This window comes from Meleagris gallopavo, chromosome 23, assembly GCF_000146605.3.
Source record: "Meleagris gallopavo isolate NT-WF06-2002-E0010 breed Aviagen turkey brand Nicholas breeding stock chromosome 23, Turkey_5.1, whole genome shotgun sequence".
In the NCBI taxonomy this organism is placed as follows: domain Eukaryota; kingdom Metazoa; phylum Chordata; class Aves; order Galliformes; family Phasianidae; genus Meleagris; species Meleagris gallopavo.
In genome coordinates this window covers 4,905,699-4,914,995 of record NC_015033.2, presented here as the reverse complement: position 1 = coordinate 4,914,995, position 9,297 = coordinate 4,905,699, and positions in this window count along the sequence as shown.

Here is a 9,297-nt window from a genome sequence, read left to right as displayed (position 1 = left end):
TTTGTTCATGTTTTTCCTTTTTGTTCATTTTATTCTTATTTTTGAATTCTTATCCAAGCTATATCCCATTTCTCTACTTCTTGTTCAGCTTGTTTGTTGTTTTGTTCTGTTTTTCCCCATGTCTCAGACCTCTCGTTGCTGATTTGTATCTGTTTAAATAAGTGTGGTTTTGCATTTCACCCTTTTTCCTCGATGCCGTGTTTTGTTAAACACTGGAACATATACAGAAGGTGCTTTGTTGTGACTGTGATGGAGAAATTCATCAAAGTAGAAAATGCAGTGCTGCTTCCTTGAAGACCCAAGCTGACTGCTAGCACAATGAAAAATAATGCTGCAGTTATTTGGATTTGTGGATACAAACAAATTAAAAGGATATTCCAGGTCAGTTGTCTAAATAAATGACCAGAATGAAATAACATCCCAACTAAACAGAGTAGGACATGTATAGAAGTGCCACATTCGTGCTAGTGAGGACATTATTCACAAGAAGTTCTAGAGCTCTAACTGCTAGGGGAAGATTTTCAGAGAGATCGATATATACTCTCTTTTAATCTCTCTATTAATTTGTAATTAATAACATGTATACACATATATGTTTACATGTATTATATCTACCTAATTGTTCAGGCCCATTGGCAGTTACTTCTCCACGAATGTAAACCCAGCAGCCCAGCAATTCTGATCAACTGCAATACGTAAGAAAAAAAGTGAGAATAATTTATATAGAGTAAATAACAGCATAAATCCAGATATTGAGGAAATTACATTGGACTGTTACAGATAAAACATGCTCTGCACCGTGGTAACAATCAGCAAATCTCAGTGAGCTGTAATAAATACATATGGACAGCACAGCCCAGTATAATGAAAATGGGAAGATGAACCAAGATGGAAAAACTGCTTGGTATAGGTCGAAACACCTTTTTTCAATGTTTATCAGGAGGGGGAGGAAGACTAATCAATAAATAGTTTCTTTCACTGGAAAGGTATAAAATTTATTCATTTGTTTTGTTGAAAAAGGAAGTGCATTTGCACTTTTTTTCAATAAACAAAAGTTGTCCAAAAGACCCAAAGATAGAAAACAATTATTTATCTACTTTCTACACTGAGCTTTGGTTCTCTTTCTCCTGCATATACATCTTCCTCTTATCCTCTCTTTTTCATTATCTGTCATTTTTATGGCTCTCTGAATGTCAGCTGGGTATCACACCCAACTTCACAGATGTGCTATTTGCCCTTCTTCAATAGCATTAATGCTGTTTATTGAAATAGGTGCTAGTTGAACAACCCAGTATTATCAACACAGTGCTCAGGCTAAATATGATCTCTTGATCACTCAACAAGATTTCCGATCTCATGCCACTTCCTCAAATCAACACACTGATAGTCCTACAGAGAATTGTGCTGGTAGCTATTCCTCTGCCTCCTCTACAGATACTCTCCCTCTGAAAGTCATTGAATTACTTTTTGACTCATCGAGAAGCAACCAGAAATTGTGGAAGTCTCATACCTTGTGAGCAACATTTTCAGAGTTGTTTTGCCTTTACTATTCCCCTGCCAACCAGTCAGATTTTGGCTATGTTTAGAGCTTGTTCCAACAAGGAATATATTAGCATCAATGGGACAATAAAGTGCTTTTACCAACCGTGCTAGACTCTTTGGCCTTGATGATCTTCTAGGTCTATTCCAACCTAAATGGTTCCATGATTCTAAGAACATGAAGACTTTTAATGCACAAATAGGAAATGTGCATCATCACTCTTCGCAGTGCAAAACCAGCCCGTGGCATACATCTCCAGCCTCAGTGTCATTACCTCCGGTAACTATTATCCCTACCTGTCTGAGATGCCTTTGCTGTTGTGGTTCTCTTCTCTGAGTCTTCAGCATCTCTCCCACCAGAAGACAGCTTTATGACTTTTTAGACAGATCTTCTTCATAGAAGCATAGAATCATTAATGTTGGAAAAGATCTCTACGATCATCCGGTCCAACCATCCACCTACCACCAATATTGCCCAATAAAGCACGTCCCTAAGCACTACATCTACCCTTTCTTGAACACCTCCATGGACGGTGACTCCGCCACCTCCCTGGGCAGCCTTTTCCAGTGCATCACTGCTCTTTAGGAGCAGTTTTTCCCAGTGTCCAACCTGAACATATACTTTTCTACTTATAGAAATGCTATAGATGCACACATTTCCATAAGCATTGATAATGGCAACTACTTGGCAGCCACAGATTCCCATTAGATGGGCTATTTGAGCAAGTGGGTTATCTGCTTTCATCAGCATTTGCCTGACACAAAGTATACACCCCCAATGCTCTGTTTAAAGGGAAAGCTTGGTAATTTCAGTGGAGATTTTTCCATCCAACTTCCATTGGGAAAAACATATCAGGGAAAAAAAAAAAATCAAGGTCACTGGAGAGCTTGCCAATTCAAACTGCTCAGTGGCCTGGATTTATGATTTTTTTTTTCTTTTCCAATTAAAATCACGTTCCCTAAGTGGGGATTTCACACCCCTCGTGTTAAGTAAATTGGTGTCTGGATTTTTATGAGCTTTGGCAGGAAAAAGTAGCCAGTGAACCAAGAAAAATACAGAGCTTTTGGATGGAAGCACCCAGGATTTCAGCCTCACATCTGAACCAAAGGAATGATTGTGAGAAGTCCTTTGATGAGTGAAGACAATCATTTTGATGCAATTTATAATTAAATATTGTTGTGTATCTCCGTTCTTCCAGAACCTCCTCCTGCCACCGGAGTTTCATTTGCTTTATTTATGCATCGGTGATGTATTCTGAATGCCTCTCTCATGTTGATGGATATTACACTTGATGTTTTTCCTTATGTCCCTTTGGTGGTGCAAATGTGAGAAAGGGCAATGAACTTTCAGTGACTCTCTTGTATAACTAAAAAAAAAGATTTCTCCGTCGGGTTCAAAAGTTCAGCGCGTCAAGAGAAATCAACCTCTTGGCACCATTGCACAAGGGAGGGAGAATTTTGGGGAGGGTTTCATCTTATAGCCAAAGATAATTACTCTGGGATGCAAATTTGGTACTTCGCACCAACAGCGGCTTTCAAACGCCCATGTTGATAAATAATTTGTTGTGTTTTTATTAACCTCCGTGACCCAATGGGGTGGGTTTGCCAAGCGGCAAGATGCTTACATGAAGGACAAAAAGCTCTTGGTGCCATTTGTTGTGGTAGCAGCGCCTCGGGGTCCCTCAGTCTCCGCTTCGCTGAGGTTGGTAGAGTTGAAAAAACAAGATCTTTCTCTTGACAGCTGGGAGAATGATGGGAAGAAAACATGGAGAGAGAGCAAAGCAAAAAAATCCCAACAATTTCAATCCTCTTCACAACTTCTTGCTGAACTTGGCGTTTGGGTCTATCCAAATGCAAACTTCCTCTGGTGCACGCTCATCTGGAGGGCTTTGAAAGCCAAAATCAAATGTGTTGGCAGCAAAAATTTGTTCTGTAAAACAACCACTACGGTGCTTGGGAAACACAAAACAGAACAATCAGCTGCCAAAGAAACAAAACAAAACCGAAAAACCCTACACCCACCACAAATTTAACCGTCAACATCCAAACCCAACAACTTCAATGCAGTTAGCGAAAATAGTTTTTGGTAATAAATGGCTTCTCTGGATCATCAAGGATGCAAATTAAAATGTAGAATGAAGCCACTCAGCTACTGGACAAAGAATCACTAATGGCCACACCGACGATCACACAGTGTTTCCTTGGCATGGTTATAGGCTTGGAGATGGACAAGCCCAAAAAACATGAGCGGGCTCTTCAAAAGAGTATGGTATTTTCTCTATGAAAATTTATCCTTCTGAAACCAGGCTCTGATCACCTGATGGAGCTGTGGGTGTCCCTGTTCGCTGCGGGGAAGTCAAACCAGATGGCTTTTAAGCGTCCCTTCCAACTCAAACAATTCTATGATTCTATGATTTTGTGATTCAGTGGAGTCTCAACTTTTAGAGACAGCCATCTGCCTCTGCAGCAAGATGCTGGGAGTGAGACTTAGAGAGTTCCCACATCATCCCACATGCTCATATGTATGTTTGCAGACATGCATGTGTCCATATACACATACATATATTTTAAAGATAACATTTTAGCAAGACACTTAAGCAGTGTTCTCATCTTCTTCAGGACAAGACACGCACCGTAACAACCCAGGGTCATTATGAACCAGCTTAAATCCCTTGTTTGACAGCAATGGGTGCTTTCAGCCTTCTTGAAAATTCGTAGATGAAATTTCCTGGAGGAAACTGTAGATTTGAGTTTGAATGTTTGTGAAGAGTTTGTTCTTCTTGAGGACAAGGCAAACCACATTCTGAGCAACATTAGCAGGACCATGTCAAGCAAAGAAAGGGAAATTAGTTTTCTCTCTGGTCATTGTTGGTGTGGACAAACATTACTTCTTGTGGCTGTTTTGGGTCTTGTGAATGGGTTTGTGGCCATTTCAAGACAGACAGGCAAAAGAAGACAGAGAGAAGCCAGTTCACAGTGAAGAAGACAGACCTGGGGTACATGGCTCACAAGGAAAGGTGAAGAGAGTTGTGCTGGGTGATCCAGGTGAAGGTGAAGAAAGTTGCATTGGGTTATCCAGCTGAAAGTGAAGAGCTTTGAGTTGCGTTATCGAGGTGAAGAGGGACTTGAAGGAAAATCTAATTGCAGAATCACAGAATTGCAGGAGTTGCAATGGATCTCTGACAAGGGGCAACAGACAAAAGCTGCTGATTGGGAGGTTCAGTCTGGGCATCAGCAAAAATTCGGCTTTGTGACAGTACTACAGGTATGGAGTCATGCTACCTCCATGAGATTCAAAGCCTTGTGTGCCTCCCTTGACTGCTCATGAATAGGGCTGGTTGGAGAACCTGTGCTTCTTGGGGGTCATCATAGCTTCCCTTAATTAATATTAATCTTCTTGCAACAATATCTAATGAACTGTATGTAGCTGCCAGTATCCAGCATTTCAGGAGAAAAATGATGACATGTTGCTTCTCTGCTTCTTGGTGTGGCTTTTCTTGAAGAAGAGCTGGAAAATCTGACTGCCACAGTGAGCATAAAATAATTTTGACCATCATCTTCTGAATTAAATTCAGCAGGTATTTGCTGATGCTCGCAGTGCTGGAGGTGAAGGTGCTTTTTTCTCTGCAACGTAAGGCAGCTTTTAGGCATCATTATTTTTTGCAGCATTTTTCCTACGCTGCTGAGTACAGCACTTTATGAAGGCTGTTGAATCATAGAATCATAGAATCATTAAGGTTGGAAAAGACCTCTCAGGTCTCTTAATCCAACCATCCACCTGCTACCAATATTGTCCACTAAACAACATCTCTAAGTGCTACCTCTCCATGTGTCTTGATCACCTCCAACACCTCCCCAGGCAGCCCATTCCAGTGCCCAACCACTCTTTCAGAGAAGTTTTTCTTAATATCCAAGCTGAATCTCCCCTGGTGCAACTTGAGGCCATTCCCACTCAATATACAATGAGAAAAAGTTCAGGAAAGTAAGAAGACATTATTGCCCTTGCCACAATTAGCCATAAAAATTCAGATGGATTAACGTCTTTGGGACGCGTACTCTGGACTGCTCCCCTAGGATTGACTTGGGAGAGGAATCATTTCCATCTGAGCACAATGCTGTGTTTCTTCTGCAGTGAGATCCATCCCATTTGCACACTCCTTCCATGTAAGACAGACTGCCCAGGGAGGTGGTGAGTCACTGTTCCTGGAGGTGTTCAAGGAAAGTAGAGATGCTTCACCGAGGGATGTGGTCCAGAGTGGTCGCAGGCATGGGCTGGTGGTTGGACTTGATGATTCTGTGATTCTGTGAGATGGCTCCTGTCCACAAACCCTCACACACTCTTCTGAGATAGCCACTTGTACCAATTCTTTGCTGTGTAAGAAAAAATCTTGATAGTCTCCACGAAAACATCATGAAAATATTAGATGAGAAAGAACAAAACTTTGGATGCCAGGAGACTATTTATCCAGGATGGTCTGTGCTAAAGCTGAGACATTTCATGAGTATTTGTGTAACAACAAGTGATAGGTGGAGACAGTTGTTTGCTTGGATCCCTGGCACATAAGAAAAGTTATTTCTTGGGAAATACCTTTAGCTGCTGACAGCAATGCACTGGTTCAGTAGAGCAGCAGATTGTCTCTGTTTGGAAAGCGGGAACATCACTCCCAGCACTTGCTAAGACATTTGCAAAACGAGCCTGCTCATCTCTATAAACTGAGCTTTGAAGTGTGTTTTGGCTACAGTATGAATCAGATGCATGGGATGCGAGTGCCAGCAAAGGAGATGAAGCTTACATTTTCTAAAGAGTGACTGTGGCAACTGACTTACTGTTGAAAAAGGGGAAAAGAAGAAAAAAATAAGATGATGCAAGCTATTTTTGCTGTCTCCAGCATGGAAGGTCAGCAGGCAGTTTCAGAGCAATCTTTGTTGTTTGGGGCCCAGCTCTGTCTCTGGTCATTTTTTTTTCTTCTTGGTTAGTGCTCCGTGACTGATGAGGATCTCAGTAAAACACAAATTGATTTGCTTGGTTTTCATGGTCACCTCTGGACTGTAATTATTCAGGCAGGAAAAATTAATTAGTCCAGCGTGGGCCGACTGCTGCTCTCCAAGCACTGCTGAATCTTAATTGGAGAACCCCAGAGAAAGGTGCTGATTCACAGCATTGCATGATAGGGTGGGGATTTTTCTAGAGAAAGAGGGTGGAGGGGCAAAGGGGGCTGAAGGTCGAGATGAGGTGTGTTTTGTACTCCAACATGAAGTGCTGTGCCTGCTTAGCTGCGATAACGAGCCATTAAATCTGCTTGCCTCTTTCTAACAACAACTAAAATTGAAAGGGTATGTCTTACGTCATGTAAGTATGTCCACAGATCTTAGAATTGTAGAACCATAGAATCACTGAGGTCGGGAAAGACCTCTAAGATCGTTCAGTCCAATCCTAACCCATCTCCACCATGCCCACTGACCACCTCAGTGCCACATCTGCACAGTTCCTGAACACCTCCAGGGACAGTGACTCCCTCATTTCCCTGGGTAGCCCATCCCAGTGCATTACCACTATTCTGGAGAAGAAATCTTCCCTAATATCCAACTTGAATCTTCCATGCAATTTGAGGCCATTCCCTCCCATCTTTTGAGTATTCACTAGGGAAAACTGAGAGAGTTGAACAGGTTTTTCTCAGCAGATCAGCCCTATTCACAGACTTGATAAGTAAATGAAGTTAGTTTTCTTTGCACTCTAACACTATTTGCCAGATAGAAGGAAGGGATTAGTCGTAGTTAGTCATCTACAACACATCTGAACTACAAACATACCGCAATAGAATGAAGGCCAAGACTACATTTGGATGCCAGTTCCAATGACTGCAGTTCAAAACTCCACCAAAGCCTCAGAGATTATGATTTCTAGCTGCTGCTATTTTCATCTAACAAATTTCACCATGTCTTCTTCCTTTGTCCACTCCATTTGAGAGTGGACAGTCATGAGGACACTTATAATGCAGAATAATCCTGACAGCACAGGGAAATGCACTGAAGAAACTCAGCACAGTCTGATAGACACTGATGCAACATATTGTGCCTCTAGGTAAGGATAAATATTCCAGCAAGTATTGGGCAGGAAAAGTCTAACTTGGCAATAATACTGTAGAAGATGACTGGGAGACAATAATGGATCATGAGGCAAATATGAGTCAAATATGAGTCTTACTGTTGAAAGAGAAAAGAGGAATATATATGTATACATGTTTATATATATATAACTACCACTCTTTAAGCATGTGCAGTAAATTTTTTATTGTATTCAGAACTGGTAGGGTCACTGTGGGAGCACTGCTGCCATTGTAGAAAATCACGTTTCAAGAAAGAGGTAGATGGATTGGACAGAAGGAGAAATGGATTTGAGACATCAGTCTGAGAGAGGATATGGAGGCATATGAAAAGAACGAGGGAATAAATTAGTTTCTATCTCTCTTGTGAATAGGGTAGAAACTACTGGCTTTAATTTTCCTGACAAGATTTAGGTCACAGTCACTGGGGAGACAGTGGACTATTTTGAAGAACGCATAGGACAAAACTCTATCAGTTGTGATAAATGTGTGATTCCCCAAGTATAGAGGTGGAGCAATGGACTAGGGGACTCCACAATTCCCTTCCAGGCTGATTTCACATGCTTTCAGGATGGGTTTCTAACTTGTAGGTTCAAGTGATGAACCCCAGGGCCTGCTTTGAGCTTGGTTCTTTGTAAGTATTTATTGGATTGGTGCTAGCTTTTGTCAGTGACCTTCCACTACAGGACAATTTTCCAAGCAAGCTGGAGCTACTGGGGCATCATCCCCATATTCAAACCATTTTCTTGTGGAGGTGGGTGCCTCAGTATTCCATCTGACAGAGATGTGCCCCTTTTCTATGTCATCATGATGCATTTCAGCCACCATGTTGACCTCAGTTCTGCATAGGCTTGAGTGAGTACCTGGAACTTTTATATTAAAAGTTCTTTTCATGTCTTATCATTTGTGCCAAATGAAACTTCACTGGGGAAAAAAAAAAAAAAGTCATAATCATTTAATTACCCAAGTTTTCAGAAACTTACTAGCATCTAAAACTGCTATTTTAATCAAACAGTTACTAAGCATCTATCAACTCATTTAACTAATAACCGCTGTGTTTGTTGAGCATCTCAGCCTCTTGTTGAGACTCTCTAAGAATATGCCTCTGCCTTCTATTACCAAACATCACTTCCCCCTGAACCATTTCAATCAACAGAGTTATCTCATTCTTCTGTCAGCCTTGGTAATACCTCCTAACTTCATGTCACCTGCAAATCTCAAAGCTCATTCCTAATTTTTAGTCTTAGTCACCATGACCATACTGAACCCATCCGACTTTGAAGTCAGATCTTTGAGTAGAAGGTTGGGTCTCCATACGCCCTTCCAGTCAACATTTCTCCATGAGTTTGTTCTTCTTTGGCAGCTGTGGTTTCAGAACTGTTTCTGAGCATCGCCACAGGTCATGTTTCCTTTTCTGGTAATTCTCTCGTCAGCATGAACTGTTGCAAATTCACTTTGTTCATTTTCATCTTCAGAATCCAAATCCATGGCTAAAATCTCAGAAGTCCACAGAAAGTGAGACTGATTCAGTTCATGCATAACTCTTGTGTAAGGGAGCACTGATTTTACAAAATAAAGTTAATAAGTTATTCTGAAACAACTCAGATTTGATAAATTATCTTGTAAATTACATGTTTTTCCTATTTTTCTGGTC